This window comes from Hylobates moloch, unplaced genomic scaffold (assembly GCF_009828535.3).
Source record: "Hylobates moloch isolate HMO894 unplaced genomic scaffold, HMol_V3 SCAFFOLD_3, whole genome shotgun sequence".
NCBI lineage: Eukaryota > Metazoa > Chordata > Mammalia > Primates > Hylobatidae > Hylobates > Hylobates moloch.
The window spans coordinates 41,410,137-41,429,057 of record NW_026652278.1 but is presented as its reverse complement, the minus strand read 5'-3'; the positions used below and the strand labels follow the sequence as shown (position 1 = coordinate 41,429,057).

Here is an 18,921-nt window from a genome sequence, read left to right as displayed (position 1 = left end):
TCAACTCTTTCAATATGTCAAATAATATTAAGTCCCTTTTAACATCCTAATATATATTTTTTTTTCTTTTTTTTTTCTGAAACCAAGTCTCGCTCTGTCACCCAGGCTGGAGTGCAACGGTGTACCATCTCGGCTCACTGCAACCTCCACCTCCTGGGTTCATTCGATTATCCTGCCTCAGCCTCCTGAGTAGCTGGGATTAAAGGCACCCGCCACCACGCCTGGCTAATTTTTGTATTTTTAGTAGAGACGGGATTTTGTCATGTTGGCCAGGCTGGTCTTGAACTCCTGACCTCAGGTGATCCACCCTCCTCAGTCTCCCAAAGTGCTGAGATTATAGGCGTGAGCCACCGTGCCTGGCCAACATCCTAATATATTTAATACTTTGTCATTCTTCTTCATCATACCGTCATATGATAATGAAATAGTGCAGATAAATTAAATACTTATAGCTGATGTTTATTAGCTGGAGATTCCTTTTCAGATTATGACACAAGTATACATGTGTGCGTATTCCATAGGAATAGGAGAAAAAGATGAGTAGCCTTCATCTATGTTCAGTTTCCAGACTTCAATTATATTTTTTGAACTAATATTTACATATATATATATATTTCATGTATTCGTGTTCATCTTAGGTCAAAAAATGTTCACTAGATCAGATATTTTTATATAAATTTTTTTTTTAAACAGTCTCTTGACTCAGCCTCCTGAGTAGCTGGAACTACAGGCGCCCGCCACCACGCTGAGTAATTTTTTTGTATTTTTAGTAGAGATAGGGTTTTACCATGTTAGACAGGATGGTCTTGATCTCTTGACCTCGTGATTCACCTGCCTCAGCCTCCCAAAGTGCTAGGATTACGGGCACAAGCCACCATGCCTGGCCCTTTCCTTTCTTCCTCCCTCCCTCCCTCCCTCCCTCCTTCCTTCTTTCTTTCTTTTTTTCTTTGAGACAGAGTCTCACTCTGCTGCCCAGGCTGGAATGCAGTGGTGCACTCTCAGCTCACTGCAACCTCCACCTCCCGGGTTCAAGCAATTCTCCTGCTCAGACTCCTGAGTAGCAGGGATTACAGGTACACGCCATCATGCCTGGCTAATTTTTGTATTTTTAGTAGAGATGGGGTTTCACCATGTTGGCCAGGCTGGTCTCAAACTCCTGACCTGAGGTGATCCACCCACCTCAGCCTCCCAAAGTACTGGGATTACAGGTATGAGCCACTACGCCCAGCCATTCTGTCCTTTCTTTAGAGCCCTGCTCAAACCCTACCTCCTAACAATATCATCTGTGGCTGTGTGCGGTGGCTCATGCCTGTAATCCCAGCGCTTTGGGAGGCCAAGGCGGGTGGATCACCTGAGGTCAGGAGTTCGAGATGAGCCTGACCAACATGGAGAAATCCCGTCTTTACTAAAAATACAAAATTAGTCGGGTGTGGTGGCACATGCCTATAATCCCAGCTACTAGGGCGGCTGAGGCAGGAGAATCGCTTGAACCTGGGAGGCAGAGGTTGCAGTGAGCCGAGATCGTGCCACTGCACTCCAGCCTGGGAAACAACAGCAAAACTCCATCTCAAAAAAAAATAATAATAATCTATCTGTACCACATATTTATTGCTTTGCATTTGCATTTCTGTTTACCTGTTGTGGCATATAATTATGTTAATTCCCAAACTAGAACTCTAAGCTTCTTGAGGCCAGGCACTGCAACTTATCTTTTTTTCTTTCTCAGAGCCAGTATAATATCTTGCATAGAGCTTAGTAACAATTGCAGCTAACCTTTATGTGGCAAATACTGTGTGCTTGATACAATGCTAGGTACTTCCACATATTAATTCATTTAACCCATACAATAAATCTATGAGGTAAATACTGTTCTTGTCCCTAGTTGCAGATGACAAAACACAAACTTAGGTGACTTACCTGCCCACGGTCACAAAACTCGTGGCAGAACTAGGACCTAATTTCAGTTCTGCTTGACTCTACAGCTGTCTTTTGGCTCCTCACACAAGCAAGTACTTTCGTCCTACTTGATCCATGAAGCCCAGGAGATAGCTTGGACTTCAAAGTTGTGTTAAGAGGGCAAATTGTGGTTCAGCAACTTTTCTTTCTCCCACTGACACAAAGCTTTTATGTAATGACCTTTCCCTGAAAACCAGAGATAAGCTGTAGCCAAATAATTCTGAATACCACTGATGGGCAAGACCCAGTCTTACTGCAGGGTATCCTAAAATCATATGTCCTCTGGCTGGGCATGGTGGCTCATGCCTGTAATCCCAGCACTTTGGGAGGCAGAGGCAGGCAGATCACTAGAGGTCAGGAGCTTGAGAACAGCCTGACCAATATGATGAAACCCCATCTGTACTAAAAATACAAAAATTAGCCAGGTGTGGTGGCATGCGCCTGTAATCCCAGCTACTCGGGAGGCTGAGACAGGAGAATCACTTGAACCCAGGAAGCATACACTAAGACCACACCACTGCACTCCAGCCTGGGCAACAAGAGCAAAACTCCCTCTCAAAAAAAAAAAAAAAAAAAATCATTTGTCTTCAAGATAATTTCTTGACTGTTTGTTTTATTATTCTTCTTTCTGAGGCTGAGTCCTGCTCTGTTGCCCAAGCTGGACTGCAATGGTGCACCATCTCAGCTCATTCCACCTCCCGGGCTCAAGCAATTATCCTGCTTCAGCCTCCCAAGTAGCTGGGATTACAGGCACACACCACCATACCCAGCTAATTTTTGTATTTTTAGTAGAGATGGGGTTTCGCCATGTTGGCCAGGCTGGTCTCGAACTCCTGACCTCAGATGATCCACCCGCCTCGGCCTCCCAAAGTGCTGGGATTACAGACGTGAGCCACTGTGCCTGGCCCATTGACTGTTTTTAAGATGATTACTCATCAAAAGTACTAATTTTAGTTTTCAGAGATCCAGTGAGCAAGGCTGGTCCAGGCCTGAAGTAATGGAGAAAACCTTTGTTTGCTACAACCTCTGCCTTAACCGCCAGTAGCCAGTAGGTTCTGTACAAGCTGATGAGTCATAGGGATCATCAGGAAAAAAAAAAGGGCAATAGTCAATATGTCTACGCAGGTAGCCCTTGGATTCTAGTATTTGAAACCAAGTAGTATTTGTGTAATAGCAGTGTCTTACATTCACAGAGGCATTAGACTTTATCTAACTCCTTCACCTTTATTATTTCATTTGATGTTAACAGCCCTGTGCAGTGAAAGACAGTATAGACAGGATCCTCACATTCATTCACTTCTGCAGATTGTTCAGTGTGCCAGAAGGCTAGCCAAGAAGGCTAGTAAAGATTGAAATTTGGACCACGCTCTTCTCACCAAACTTATAAACCTTACTGTAAAGCTGCATCTGTCCAAAGGAAGGGGTCCCTTTTTCTGTTTTATTTATTTATTTTTTTTTTTTTTTTTGAGACAGAGTCTCACTTTGTGCCCAGGCTGGAGTGCAATGGCATGATCTCAGCTCACTGCAACCTCTACCTCCTGGGTTCAAGGAATTCTTCTTTTTTTTTTTTTTTTTTGAGACGGAGTTTTGCTCTTGTTGCCCAGGCTGGAGTGCAATGGCATGATCTCGGCTCACCACAACCTCCGCCTCCCGGGTTCAAGTGATTCTCCTGCCTCAGCCCCCCGAGAAGCTGGGATTACAGGCACGCACCACCACGCCCGGCTAATTTTGTATTTTTAGTAGAGATGAGGTTTCTCCATGTTAGTCAGGCTGGTCTCAAACTCCCAACCTCAGGTGATCCACCCACCTCAGCCTCCCAAAGTGCTGGGATTACAGGCGTGAGCCACTGCGCCCGGCATCAAGGAATTCTTCTGCCTCAGCCTCCCAAGTAGCTGGGATTACAGGCGCCCAACACGATGTCTGGCTAATTTTTTGTATTTTTAGTAGAGACAGGGTTTCACCATGTTGGCCAGGCTGGTCTCCAACCCCTGACCTCAGGTGATCCATCCACCTCAGCCTCCTAAAGTGGTGGGATTACAGACGTGAGCCACCACACCTAGCCTCTTTTTTCTGAATTTATACAAAGGGACTATATGAGCAGGCGACAGCACTTAGGATGACTGTTGGGATCCCCACCTTAAAGATGTGAAAATCCAGGCTCAGAGATGTTACAAGACACAACTAATAAGTGGTGAGTCCAAGATTAGAATTCAAGTCTTCCAGTTCATTAGTAAGCAAGGCTTTTCAACTATACAAGTCTCCCAATGGTTCAATTTAATATGTACTATTTCTGTCTTGTCATGTTGCAGACTGGTATCCTCAGCCCCTTGCTCTAACCAACTGAAGCAATATCTACAGGTTTTTGGCATAGCTGTAATCTGAAGTCATATGTGTTCTCTTCTTGAGGAAGCTGAGAAATAGATATGTGCACCAAGTGTCCTAAAAGAGATACTTTAGATGAATCTACCACTTTTGAAAAAAAAAATTAGACCACCAGCAAATGATGCTAACAGATAATGATATCATCACAGTAACAGGGTATCAACATTATATTATGGAGATGATGTGTAAAAAGAACATGGGATATAAAATCTAATTATCTAAATGCAGATACTAGCACTACCACTTACTAGCTGCCTGTCCCTAGGTGATAACAATAACAAATATTTATTGAACTCATATTACTTGCAATGATATGTACTTTATTTACATGAAGAATAATTTTGTACAACTCTAAGAGTTAAGTACCTTCATTATCCCCATTTCACAGATGAGGACTCTGAGGCTAAAGTAACTTTCCTGGGTTATAATGTTGGCAAGTAGAGAAGCCAGGATTCCAACCCAGGCGATCTAGCTCTAAAACCCATGTTCTTGACAAGGCAAGGTAGCTCACGCCTATAATCCCATCACTTTGGGAGTTTGAGCGGGGAGGACTGCTTGAGCCCAGGAGTTCAAGACCAGCCTGGGCAACATACAGAGATCTTGTCTCTTTTTAAAAATTTTTTTTTAAAAATAAATAAATAAATAAACAACCCCATGTTCTCAATTTCTCAGTCTTTGTTTCCTCTGGAATAAAATGGAGATAATATTAACAGCTGCCTAAATAATTAGAATCATATAAGTGTGCATTAAAGCATCTTTTTTTTTTGAGACGGTGTCTTCTTACTCCTGTATCCCAGCGGGGAGCACAGCGGCGTGATTGTGGCTCACTGCAGTCTTGACTCCAAGGCTCAAGAAAAAAAAATCCTCCTGCCTCTTTTTTGTTTGTAGAGAGGAGTTCTCACTAGGTTGCCCAGGTTGGTCTCAAATTCCTGGGCTCAAGCAGTCCTCCCGCCTCAGCCTCCCAAAGTGCTGGGACTGTAGGCATGAGCCATGGCACTCGGCCGAAAGCATTTTTTTGTTGTTGTTGGAGACAGAGTCTGGCTCCGTATCTCAGGCTGGAGTGCAACGGTTCGATCTCGGCTCACTGCAACCTCCGCCTCCCAGGTTCAAGCAATTCTCATGCCTCAGCCCCCGGAGTAGCTGGGATTACAGGCATGCACCACCACACGTGGCAATTTTTTGTATTTTTAGTAGAGATGGGGTTTCGCCATGTTGGCCAGGCCAGTCTCGAACTCCTGGCCTCAAGTGGTCCGCCCAACTTGGCCTCCCAAAGTGTTGGGATTACGGGCCTCGTGAGCCACTGTGCCCAGCCCAATAAAGCATTTTTAACAAACTGTAAAGCAGTAAAGGTCAATGTATGAAAGCCAAAGCTAATACTGACATATGGATCAGATCGTCCAGTGGATGGGATGGTCTAGAATCTACACTTAAGTGTAGATTTTCTTTTCTCCTTACCACTTAATATCAGGAGTCAAATTAGTTGTGTTAAGCTCATGCTTCTAGAAAAACAGTAATCTTGCTACGCAGGTATTTCTTGTCCCACCTCTTCCTATATCCTGTTTCCTGCTTATGGAAGCAAAATATACAGTGGGACATATTCTTATACAGCCACAGGATGTCAATTTTTAAAAAATATTTTGTAGAGATGGGGTCTTGTGGCCGGGCACGGTGGCTCAAGCCTGTAATCCCAGCACTTTGGGAGGCTGAGGCGGGCGGATCATGAGGTCAGGAGATCGAGACCATCCTGGCTAACACGGTGAAACCCCGTCTCTACTAAAAATACAAAAAAAAATTAGCCGGGCATGTTGGCGGGCGCCTGTAGTCCCAGCTACTCGGGAGGCTGAGGCAGGAGAATGGCGTGAACCCGGGAGGCGGAGCTTGCAGTGAGCCGAGATGGCACCACTGCACTCCAGCCTGGGGGACAGAGCAAGACTCCGTCTCAAAAAAAAAAAAAAAAAAAAAAAAAGAGATGGGGTCTTGTTATGTTGCCCAGGCTGGTCTCAAACTCCTGGTCTTAAGGGATCCTCCCTGTTGGTCTCCCAAAGCACAAGAATTACATGCATGAGCCACTGCACCTAGCCAGATTTTAAAATTAGTTTTAAAAATTTGTGTATTGAGAGAATTTCCTCATCATCTGGTGATGACGTTTATACTAACTAGCATTCCCTGATCATTTAGTATATGTAGGCAAGAATTTTACATGTCTTATCAGTTAATCCTCATAATAACCCTAAAAGATGGAAGCTATCATTCTTCTCATTTTTCAGATAAGGAAACTTAGAAATGATCAATAATGGCTGGTCACGGTGACTCACGCCTATAATCCCAGCACTTTGGGAGGCCGAGGCGGGCGGATCACCTGAGGTCAGGAGTTCAAGACCAGCCTGGACAACATGGTAAAACCCCGTCTCTACAAAAATACAAAAATTAGCTGGGCATGGTGGTGCATGCCTGCAATCCCAGCTACTCGGGAGGCTGAATGTAGGCAAGAAATTTACACCTCGGGAGGGAGAGTGCAGTAAGCTGAGATCACGCCACTGCACTCCAGCCTGGGGGACAGAGTGAGACTCCATCTCAAAAAAAAAAAAAAAAAAAAGAAATGATCAATAATTTACCCAAGGTGACATAACTAGTAGGTGAATAAGCTCAGGTCTATTTTTATTCCAAGGCTTAACTGTTATCCCTCACCAACTGCCACACTCAGGCATAACTAGGAATAACATCAGTGTCTACATTTTCTTTACATACAATCAGGCCTCTGCCTTCAGATGCTTCTTCCTTTGGTAATCATATTTTTTCTCAATCAAAAGTCAGGCTTAGCCAGGCATGGTGGCGCAAGCCTGTAATCTCAGCTACTCAGGAGGCTGAGGCACAAGAATTGCGTGAACCCAGGAGGCAGAGGTTGCAGGGAGCCGAGATCACGCTGCTGCACTCCAGCCTGGGTGACAGAGTGAGACTCCGTCTTAAAAAAAAAAAAAAAAAAAAAAAAAAAATCATTTGACTGAAGGAATATAAAAACATGGCTGGATAGCCGGGCACAATGTTTCATACCTGTAATCCCAACACAATGGGAGGCCGAGGCAGGACGATCACTGAGACCAGGTTGCACAACATAGACTCTTCTCTAGAAAAAAATTTTAAGGTTGGGCATGTGGCTCACTCTTGTAATCCTAGCACTTTGGGAGGCCAAGGTGGGTGGATCACCTGAGGTCAGGAGTTCGAGACCAGCCTGGCCAACATGGTGAAACCCCATCTCCACTAGAAATACAAAAAGTAGTCAGGTGTGATGGTGTGCACCTGTGGTCCCAGCTACTTGGGAGGCTGAGGCAGGAGAATCACTTGAACCCAGGAGGCGGAGGTTGCAGTGAGCCGATCCTGACACTGCACTCCAGCCTGGGCAACACAGCAAGACTCTGCTTCAACAAAAAATAAATAAATAAAATAAAACAAAGTCAAAGCACATAGTCTGACAATTTGAAATAAATTTCAGAAAAATCCAAGACTTGTGGTTGCTGGGCCTTTTATCTTTCTCCCCAAGACCTAATCACCTAGAACAAGCCCTATTCAGATTGTTCTCAGTTTATCTTTTTAGACCAAGTCTAGCTCCTCTTAGTGTTTCAGAGTTAAATCCATCTCCCAGGCAGAAGCCTCCACCTAAACTCTTCACCCAAAAGCCTCAGAGCTTCTTAGTGACAGAGACTTCAATTAGTCTCAGCCTTATGAAAAACATCTCTCCCAAAAGAAAAAGACAGGGTGGGCACGGTGGCTCATGCCTGTAATCCCAGCACTTTGGGAGGCCGAGGCGGGTGGATCATCTGAGGTCAGGAGTTCGAGACCACCCCGGCCAAAATGGTGAAACCCCGTCTACTAAAAATAAAATTAGTCGGGCATGGTGGCGGGCGCCTGTAATCCCAGCAACTCGGGAGGCTGAGGCAGGAGAATCGCTTGAACCCAGGAGGCAGAGGTTGTAGTGAGCCAAGATCACGCCATTGCACTCAGCCTGGACAACAGGAGCAAAACTCCATCTCAAAAAAGAAAAGAAAAGAAAGAGATGAAAGGAAAAAATAGTTTTCTTTTTTTTCAAATAGAAACCCTTGCTATGGTTTGAATGTTTGTGTCCTCCAAAACTCATGTTGAAACTTGATCCCCAGCGTGGCAGTATTGAGAGGTGGAGCCTTGAAGAGGTAACTAGATTATGTGGGCTCTGCCCTCATGAATGGATTAATCCACTCATGGATTAATGGGTTAATGAATTAATGGGTTATGATAAAGGTGGGACTGTTGGTTTTACAGGAAGAGGAAGAGAAACCTGAGCTTAGTGCCCTCGACATGTGATGCCCTACACAGCCTCAGGACTCTGCAGTCTCCACCAGCAAGAAGGGCCTCAACAGATGTGGCATATACAGCACCTCAGCCTTAGACTTCTCAGCCTACATAACTGTAAGAAATAAATTTTCTTTATAAATTACCCACTTTCCAATATCTGTCATAAGCGACAGAAAACAGACTAAGACAGCCCATAAGGCATTCCTTTGAAACATCCCACTCTAAACAACCCCAGCCTTTCCCAGAGGAGGCAGGAGGAGGAAAAGAGAAGTTTATCTGTTCTCTTAAGGGAAAGATATTGTTTTGCCTCTCCTTTCTAAAGAGGCTTCTTTCTAAAGTCACTGCAGTTTGCATGGTTGTTCCTCTTTAAACAAAAAAGAAAGCACAAGCCCTAAACTTCATATGCAGAAATGATCTTCAAATTCATTAATTTAGTACATTTACTGAGCACCTATTATATGGTGGGCTCCCAACACTTATTATTCCTCTTTCCGTCTACATGCATGATCAAGAATACTCAAAAGTAGTAAACCAAAAAGACAAGCTTATCCTACAATGGGGAGCGGGAGGGGGAAGGAAAAGGATGGCTACTAACAACAAAAATTTAAAAAAATCAGATGGGTATAAGCGCTAGAAAGAACAAAAGGGTGATGTGACTGACAGATCTGGTAGAATATTTAGATTAGATGGTCATGGCTGGGCACAGTGGCTCACACCTGTAATCCCAGCACTTTGGGAGGCTGAGGCGGGTGGATCACCTGAGGTCAGGAGTTCGAGACGAGCCTGGCCAACATGGTGAAACCCCATCTCTACTAAAAATACAAAAATTAGCTGGGCGTGGTGGCAGGCACCGGTAATCCCAGCTACTTGGGAGGCTGAGGCAGGAGAATCACTTGAACCTGGGAGGCGGAGGTTGCAATGAGCTGAGATTGCACCATCACACTCCAGCCTGGGGGACAAGAGCAAGACTTCATCTCCAAAAAAAAAAAAGATGCTCATTAAAGGCCTCCTTGACTAGATGAAACGTGAATTAAAAGAAGGAGCCATCCATATGGCTGGTGGTAGAGGATGCAGAGGGAACAACTAATGTGAAAATCCTAATGCAGGAGTAAGGCTTTCAAGCTGGGGTTGGCAAATTTTTTCTGTAGCACCACATAGTAAATATTTTAGGCTTTGTTAAGTCACAGAAAGTCTCTTGTTGCATATTCTTCTTGTTCTTGTTGTTTTACAACCCTTTAAAAATATAAAAACCATTCTTAGTTTTGGCAGTATAAAAACAGGTCTCCAGAAAAATTTGACCTCTGCCAAGACTCCTGATTTAGAGGAACACACAATCTATTGGAGCTAGAGGGTAAGTGGACCAGAAGGAAAGCAATACAAGATGAGGTGTGAAAGGCAGTCAGCAGCCAGATCATAGAGGGGAACTTTTAGACTAAGTTAAGAATTTTATTTTTTTTTTAAGTGTGATGGGAATCTTAGAGAGTTTTAAGCAGAGCTGTGACATGCTTTAAAAAGGTCACCTTGGCTGTGTGTGAAGAGCAGACTGTGGCAGAGTTAAGAGTAGAAACAGAAACAGATTAGGAGATTGGTTATTATATTATCCAGGCAGGTAAGGATGAGTGTGATGATGGTGGCAGAGATGGACACAACTGAACAGGAAGTGAACTGAACACCTTCAATGAAAGCCATGTTTATTATTAACAAAATCATGGAAGGATTCTTGAAATTTTCCTTTAAAATCAGAAGAGCTTGTGTTGACCTATAAAATTTATTTATTTATTTAGAGACGTAGTCTCGCTCTGTTGTCAGGATGGACTGCAGTGGCACGATCTCAGCTCACTGCCCCCTCCACCTTCCGGGTTCAAGCAATTCTCCTGCCTCCTCCTCCCAAGTAGCTGGGACTACAGACACGCACCACCATGCCCAGCTAATTTTTGTATTTTTATTAGAGATGGGTTTCACCATTTGGCCAGGATGGTCTCGATCTCTTGACCTCATGATCCACCTGCCTCAGCCTCCCAAAGTGCTGGGATTACAGGCCAGCCACCGTGACCGGCCGACCTATAAATTTTATTAAGTTTGATGGATAGAAAAATCTTGGTTAATCAAATTTTTTGCAACATTTTGCCATGTTTGATTTATAGATATTTGAACTTTTGATAGATATTTTTTCCTCTCTTCCTAGTGAAATGATTCACAGTTTTTCTGTGAATATCACCTGTTCCTGATATTCATTACTTTCTCTTCTTCACCTAAATGCATGAAAAAGTATACTTAAAATGTTCCTCTAGTCTGGGTGACATGGCTCACACCTGTAATCTCAGCACTCTGGGAGGCCGGGGCAGGAAGATTGCTTGAGCCCAAGAGCTCAAGACCAGCCTGGGCAATGTAGCAAGACTCCATCTCTAGTAAATAAATAAAATAAAATGTTTCTCTAATTTTAGAGTGTACTGCAGTCAACCAAAAGAAAACTGCTATTTTAAAATCTGAGAAACTTCCAACTTCCCTTGGCAACACACTCTTCTCTCTCAAAGTTTTCACCATAAGGAGGTTGTAAACATAAGTTGGTCTCACACAACTTGAACTCATTTTCTTGTTCTTCTGTTGATAGAAACACTACTGAACATTTTTTTTTTGAGATGGAGTCTCGCTCTGTCGCCCGGGCTGGAGTGCAATGGCGCAGTCTCGGCTCACTGCAAGCTCCGCCTCCCAGGTTCACGCCATTCTCCTGCCTCAGCCTCTCCGAGTAGCTGGGACTACAGGCGCCCGCCACCACGCCCAGCTAATTTTTTGTATTTTTAGTAGAGACGGGGTTTCACTGTGGTCTCGATCTCCTGACCTCGTGATCCGCCCGCCTCGGCCTCCCAAAGTGCTGGGATTACAAGCGTGAGCCACCGCGCCCGGCCCTACTGAACATTTTTGAAAATTCATTGAGTGTACATTTAATTTGGGTACATTTTTTGTATATTTGTTAAAACTTATTAAACATTTGGGAGGGGGTGGCAGAACAAAACATTAGACACAGAAAGAGGTTTCCATGATGGCAACCAATAGGGGTGGGGAGATTAACTGGGGAGTTTCATAGGTTGAGTTCCTTGGAAACACTACGAAACCAAGATTTGCATGCAAGAAATTTCAGGAGGGCACAATTGGCAAATACACTTGCAATGAAATGGGGGAGTCAGGATTAGTCAGAGGGAGACACTGACCCCTACTATAGCTGCAATTAAGTCCTCAGTTGATTCTGTGATGAGCTCTGGAACTGGAATGATCCCTCAGTCACATCCTCAAATGAGTAAGGAAGCTGGATCTTTGTACCCTGCATCAGCCAGTCACTAGCTGTGGGCTCCTGGGAGCACAACCTTGGGCAAGACAGTTTTCCATATCCTAAGGCAATGCCCAGGAAAAAAAAAAGGCTTCAAGATATCAACAGCTAAAATTCCCAGCAGCTAAGGGATCATCGCCCATGAAGATGGGATTTGGGCTGAAACACCACAGTATCTACCATCATGGCACAAAGTGTTTTACCATGGGCAAGTAGTATTTTTATTAAAATGCTATAGGAAGTCTTAGTATACCAAATATGCTAATTAGCATACCAATTGGTATTTTTATTAAAATACTAATTTTTACCATGGAATATAGCATTTCACCATGAATATAGAGTATTTTTATTAAAAATAAACAATCTTCATGTTCAAATATTTGGGAACACTTTTTTATACATGCTGCTGGAAAAGTGACTCAAGTGTCATTTCAACTGTGTATCTTGACCCAGCTAATGATTAAACCTGAATTGTTTGTTTATGATGGAGTCTCGCTCTGTCGCCCAGGCTGGAGTGCAATGGCGCAATCTCGGCTCACCACAACCTCCGCCTCCCAGGTTCAAGTGATTCTCCTGCCTCAGCCTCCCGAGTAGCTGGGATTACAGGCACGCACCACTGTGCCTGGGTACTTTTTGTATTTTTAGTGGAGATGGGGTTTCATCATGTTGGCCAGGCTGGTCTTGAACTCGACCTCAGGTGATCTGCCCACCTCAGCCTCCCAAAGTGCTGGGATTATAGGCGTGAGCCACCACACCCAGCCAAACCTGAGTTATTTTTATTCTTCCTCCTCCCTTATCAAATCCTAGGTCTCCTTCAGTGATAGGACAGAAAAGGATTCATCTATCCTTTTCTGTCACTGTCACCAATTCTGGTCCCCACCTTCATCTTCTCAAACTTAAAATTCTCCTGTCTTCAATTTTATCAAGTTGTTATGGGGGGTGGGGGGAAGGTAAGAGGATGCTCATGGCATCCCTTGCATTAATTCCTCAAACAGTCACTGAGAGCCTCTATGCAAGGTACTAGGGAAACAGTATTGAGCAAGAAGATAGATTTCCTCTATCTCTTATGGACATTAATTTCAAGTGAATAAGAGACTTCAATCAATTCCATGATGAATAACTTCATGGCAGTTGTGATTAAAATGCTATGAAAAAGTAGCAGACATATGAAACCCCTGGTTTAGGGGGTCAGAAAGGGTTTTCTGGAATAACATCAGCCTTAAAGAACAAACGGATAAAGTGCAAAGGAAGTACATTCCATGCGAAGGGAATATCATGCTTCTTCCTACCATTAGGATCCGAAGGAGAAGGAGGTGGTACATTCATGAAACTAAAGAAAGTCAGTAGCCAGGTGCTAGAGCTCAGAGTTCAACTGGGAAACAGGAGTGGGTAGAAGAGAAAAAGAAGCTAGTAGGTAAGCAAGGGCAATACAAGGCCATTAGAAGTGAGGTTTTATATTACTTTTTTTTTTTTTTTTGACACAGGTTCTCACTCTGTTGCCCAGGCTAGAGTGCAGTGGTGTGATCTGGGCTCACTGCAGCCTCAACCTCCCAGGCTCAAGCAATCCTCCCACCTCAGCCTCCCAAGTAGCTGGGACTACAAGTGCGCACCACCATGCCCAGCTAATTTCTGGGGTGCTTTTTTTTTGTAGAGATGGGCTTTCGCCAGGTTGCCCAGGCTCATCTCAAACTCCCGAGCTCAAGCGATTCGCCCATCTTGGCCTTCCAAAGTACTGGGATTACAAGCGTGCACCACCGGGTCTGACCCTATTTTACTTTTTAAAAAACTTTTGGCCAGGCATGGTGGTTCATGCCTGTAATCCCAGAACTTGGGGAGGCCAAGGCAGGTGGATCCCCTGAGGTCAGGAGTTTGAGACCAGCCTGGTCAACATGGTGAAACCTCGTCTCTACTAAAAATACAAAAATTAGCCGGGCATGGTGGCAGGCACCTGTAGTCCCAGCCCCAGTCACTCGGGAGGCTGAGGCAGGAGAATCGCTTGAACCTGAGAGGCAGAGGTTGCAGTGAGCTGAGATTGCAGCACTGCACTCCAGCCTGGGCGACGGAGCGAGACTCCGTCTCAAAATACAAACAAACAAATACCTTTTCATTTTGAAATAATTTCAGAATTACAAAAATGTTTCAAAAACATATTCCTCTACACTTTTTGCCCCATATTCTCCAAATGTTAACATCTTATATTATCACGGTATAATTATCAAAATCAGGAAATTAAAATTGATTCAATATTATTATCACGAGCTTATTTTAACAATTGACACACTAATGTCCCACCCAAGAATCCAATTCAGGATCACACATTCCATTTACTTGTCAAGTCTCTGTAATCTCTTTTAATCTGGGACAGTTCCTCAGTCTTTGTCTTTCATGACCTTCACACTTTTGAAGAGCACTGGCCAGTTATTTGGTAGAATGACCCTCAATTTTGGTTTACCTGATGTTTCCTCATGATCGAAATTAGGTCATACATATTTTTTGCAATAATATCACAGAAGTGATGTTGCGTCCTTCTCAAAGCATCATCTCAGAAGGAAGATGGTGTGGATTTAACCCACAGCGGCTATTTAACTTTGATCACTTGGTTAAAATAGTGTCTACCAGATTCGGCCACTGTAAAACAGCTACTGTATTACCCTTTTTACTTAAATATCTTTAGGGAGATACTTTCTATGTAGATATCCTGTTAACATTCACCCACTAATTTTAGCATCCATTAATGATTTTTACCCGCATCGTTTATTCTTGTGGTGTTTGCAAATGGTGATTTCGTATTTTTATCAACCCTTCTACCTTAATTGGAATGCTACTATAAGGAAGGGTTTTTCCTCCTCCCCTAACTTATTCATTTATTTTTATCAGTAGATATAAATAATTCATATTTATTTCTATGGGTCCATAATGGATTCATATTTATTCTATCGGTTATGATTCATTACTATTATTATTTTGTTGTTCAAAATCTCTGACCTGGTCATTGGTGTCCCTTCCAGTTGCTCCTGGGTTAAGCATGGCCCTATCATTTTTTTAAAGACTAGTCAAGTGTGATAATGAGAGGGGGAGAAAGAGTAGAACAACAAGATTGATCTGTAACTGATTGTGAACTGAGATAACTCACTAACTTTAGACAGACTCCCATCATTTTTTGTTCATTATTCTATTCTATCTCATCATTTTTTTAGCACTTCCTTTTCTGGCACTGCAGATGTTCCAGGCTCAGGTACCTTTCCTGCCACAGTCTGTAATCAGCAAATTTCTCCAAAGATCTGTTTCCCTTTATTGGACATAACACTAGGCATATTCATTGGTTCTAGGGTGTCACTGCCTAATGCCCTCTCATTAGATAGAGTTAGAAACCATATATAGGCACACATCTCTATGTGGGTATCTATCTATAAACTCAAGAGTGTCTATTGATATCTTCAATTCTAATCCAACATCACAGAGTTCATTCTATCCTTATAAGTGTCTTTTATTTATTTCACCAAATATTTAGTGAACACCCTCCATGGGCCAGGCTCTGCACTAGGCACTGGGGATACAGTAGAGGACAAAATAGGTATAGTCTCACCCTTGCCTTCATGAAGCTTAGATTCTAGCAAAGATCAATTTATGGATTACTTTCCTTTTCTCCAAAATTGTTAAATTTATGCGTTCTACCAGCTCACCAGGATTTAAACAGATCACAGAAAGATTTTAATCAGGTGAGTAACATGATCAGGAGTTCATTACTTAAAAGGTCATTCTATTGGGTAGTCAATGGAGCAGAGTGGACTGGAGAGGCCAGTTGCCACATCAGTCGGAAAGAGGTGAAGGTGAATGTGGGGAGGCCAAATATGACACTGGTAAGTACTTCAAGGTAAGAGATGCTGGTCAACTGAACGAGGGTAAAGGAAAGGGAAATGAAAGCAATAGGTGGATTTGAGAGATATTTAGGAGATAAACGAACCAGACCTGGTGACTGACTGATGGGTAGGGGTATGTGGTAAGAGAGAAGGATGACTCCAGGAGAACTCCTAGGATTCTGGGAGTGTGTAAATTGGCTCAGATTTTCATATATTATATTTTATTCTTTTATTTTTTCCCATCTACACCCTTTGTCTAGATCCATATATTGTAAATATGTGACTACTACATACTTGTCTCTTCTGTTAAACTGTATAACAACTGTATAACTACTAAGTTTATTATTGTTAACATTTTTGTATCCCCAGTATCTCCTACAATATCTGGTATATAGTTGAAGCTCAATAAATGATGCTGAATAAATGATTCATTGAATAGTCGATTGTCTTCAGACTTACTAAGATTTTAGCTATCATAAGGTCCAAAATTAGATATAATACCCTCACAAAGGCCTAAAACTCCTTAAGTAGAGGACTACTTATGCTGAATACCCATTCTCTAAAAAAGGTGTGTCTTGGTCTATCAGTTTATTATGTACACTTTCTCTTCTATCAATTCATTCATCCTACCCAAGATTTAAAACCCAGACGTCATAAAATGGAGGTAAACATTTGACTATAACAATAAAATTTCACTTCACACCTATCAGATTGACAAAAATTAATACCTATTAATTGCCTATTCCCGGCAGAGGGTGAGGGTAAGGAAAGGCCTCTGTTTCTTCACCTGTTAAATGGAGCTATGATGCCTAGGTGAGATGTTTCCGGTCCCAAGTAGGCATTCAGGAAAGGCTGACACTTTTCCTTGCTCTTTTACATATACTTCTCCTTCAAGATCCAGGTCAAACCAGTCTTCTACTAGGACATCTTCCCAGACCACTCTAACATGCGGCAACTTCTTTCCCCTTCCCTGAGCTCCTAGGGTACCTATCTGTAAAATTCTTCAGAAAGTAATCATTGGTAGTCCTGTGATTGCTCCTGTAATAAATCACTTTTACTACTGTTAACTATTCACATACTCTTACACTTTCTGACATCAGCTGATTCAAATGTCAGCCATGCCACTTACTTGCTATGATTTCATTTTTCCAATGTTCAATTTTCTCATCTATGAAATGAGAGACATACCCACCAACCTGAAAGGGTTGTTGTCACGATCTGAGGTAATGCATGTGAAAGGCCCAGCACATGTCCATTGTAGATGTTCAGTAAGTAGATGCCAAACAAGTGCTCCCCGAGTGCAGCTGTCATCTTTTCTCAAATGTCAATCTCCTCCCAGTTATGGCATCTCAAAAACTGCCTCACACGTGGCTGCTCTTGATATTTTATTTATTTATACTTCACCTTGGTTACTATCTTGCCCACTTTAAGTTATTACTTAAAGATTTGCCCCAATTTAGCATCATATGAATACAAGCTCTACAAGGGTATTTTTGTATTTTGCTCTATGCTATCCTCATCACCTAAATAGTACCTGGAATATAAGTATATGTTCAACAAGTACCTGATAACAAATGTCGTTCTGGGGCCAGGCACGATGGCTCATGTCTGTAATTCCAGGACTTCGGGAGGCCGAGGCGGGTGGATCATTTGAGGTCAGGAGTTCAAGACCAGCCCGGCCAACATGGTGAAACCCCATCTCTACTAAAAATACAAAAATTAGCTGGGTGTGGTGGTGCACGCCTATAATCCCAGCTACTCAGGAGGCTGAGGCAGGAGAATTGCTTGACCCGAGTGAGCCGAGGCTGCGTCACTGCTCTCCAGCCTGGGCAACAGAGGGAGACTCTATTCAAAAAATAATCATAAAATAAAATAAATGTAGTTCCTTCTAAGGAGTTGCCTTTATTTAAGGTATACTGTCCTCATTTAACTAAATGGCAAGGAAGATTGATGGGATGTTCAAGATTGATCAGGTGTTCCCTCCTCAGATTCTGAACTGTGAGCAGAATAAAAACAGGGCTGAACCCATGAGAGCATGGAATGTTCCTGCTACCACGATTCTCTGGGACAGCCACTCTTGACTGTTCCCAGCTTGATTCTCATGCCTTACCTTCAATCCTGTGAGCTCACCCATGTCCTTCCAATGAATTTCCTTTTTGCTTAAGTTAGCTCTGGGTTTCTCAACCTCAGAACTACTGATATTTTAGGCTACATAATTCTTTGTTGTGAGTGGCTCTCCTGTGCACTACAGCACATTTAGCAGTATCGTTGGTCTCTACCCATCAGACGCCTGTAACATCCCTCAGTATAACAATCGAAATGTCTCCAGACATTACCAAAAAACCCCAAGTCAGGACTCAATTAACTAGAGTTGATTTCTGTGAAACAAAAAATCCTAAATGATGGATACTACATTCTGGGCAACTTTTCATTACTGGCCTATATAGAAATACCTCATTTGTTTACTAGCTCATGTTATATGGGTATGTCATAAATTATTGAGTAGTAAGTCTACTAATAGATTTTAAGGTTGCATCTGGTGTTATTATTAAATAACAACTTTATGGAGCTATAATTCACTCAAAGTGTACAATTCAGTGGCTTTTAGTATATTCAGAGTTGTGCAACAATCACTACAATCAATTTTAGACCATTTTCATCAACCCAAAAAGAAACCCCAACACAACTTAGTTGTCAACTCCAAATCTCCAACTTCTCCAGCCCTAAGCAATCATTAATCTACTTTCTTTGTAGATTTGCCTAGGAATTATAGAATATGTGATATTTTGTGACCGGCTCCTGTCACATAGCAAAATGTTTTCAAGGTTCATCCATGTTATAGCATGTATCAGTACTTCATTCTTTTTTTTTTTTTGAGATGAAGTCTTGCTCTGTCACCCAGGCTGGGGTGCAGTGGCGCGATCTTGGCTCACTGCAAGCTCCACCTCCCGGGTTCACGCCATTCTCCTGCCTCAGCCTCCCGAGTAGCTGGGACTACAGGCACCCACCACCATGCCAGCTAATTTTTTGTATTTTTAGTAGAGATGGGGTTTCACTGTGTTAGCCAGGATG

At 42.8% G+C, this 18,921-nt stretch overlaps 1 protein-coding gene across 10 annotated transcripts in view; it reads right to left on the bottom strand.

Moving 5' to 3' along the window:
- The window catches only part of CPEB3 (cytoplasmic polyadenylation element binding protein 3), a 241,514-nt gene that overhangs the window by 206,954 nt on the left and 15,639 nt on the right, over window positions 1-18,921 (bottom strand). Inside the window, exon 1 of one of the 10 annotated variants that reach the window (XM_058436212.1) lies at window positions 7,390-7,429. The exons of the other annotated variants lie outside the window; for them this stretch is intronic. The gene's annotated coding sequence lies outside the window, so the exon portion shown is untranslated. Of the gene's footprint in view, window positions 1-7,389; window positions 7,430-18,921 lie in introns of those variants that run through there. 10 annotated transcript variants of the gene reach the window in all.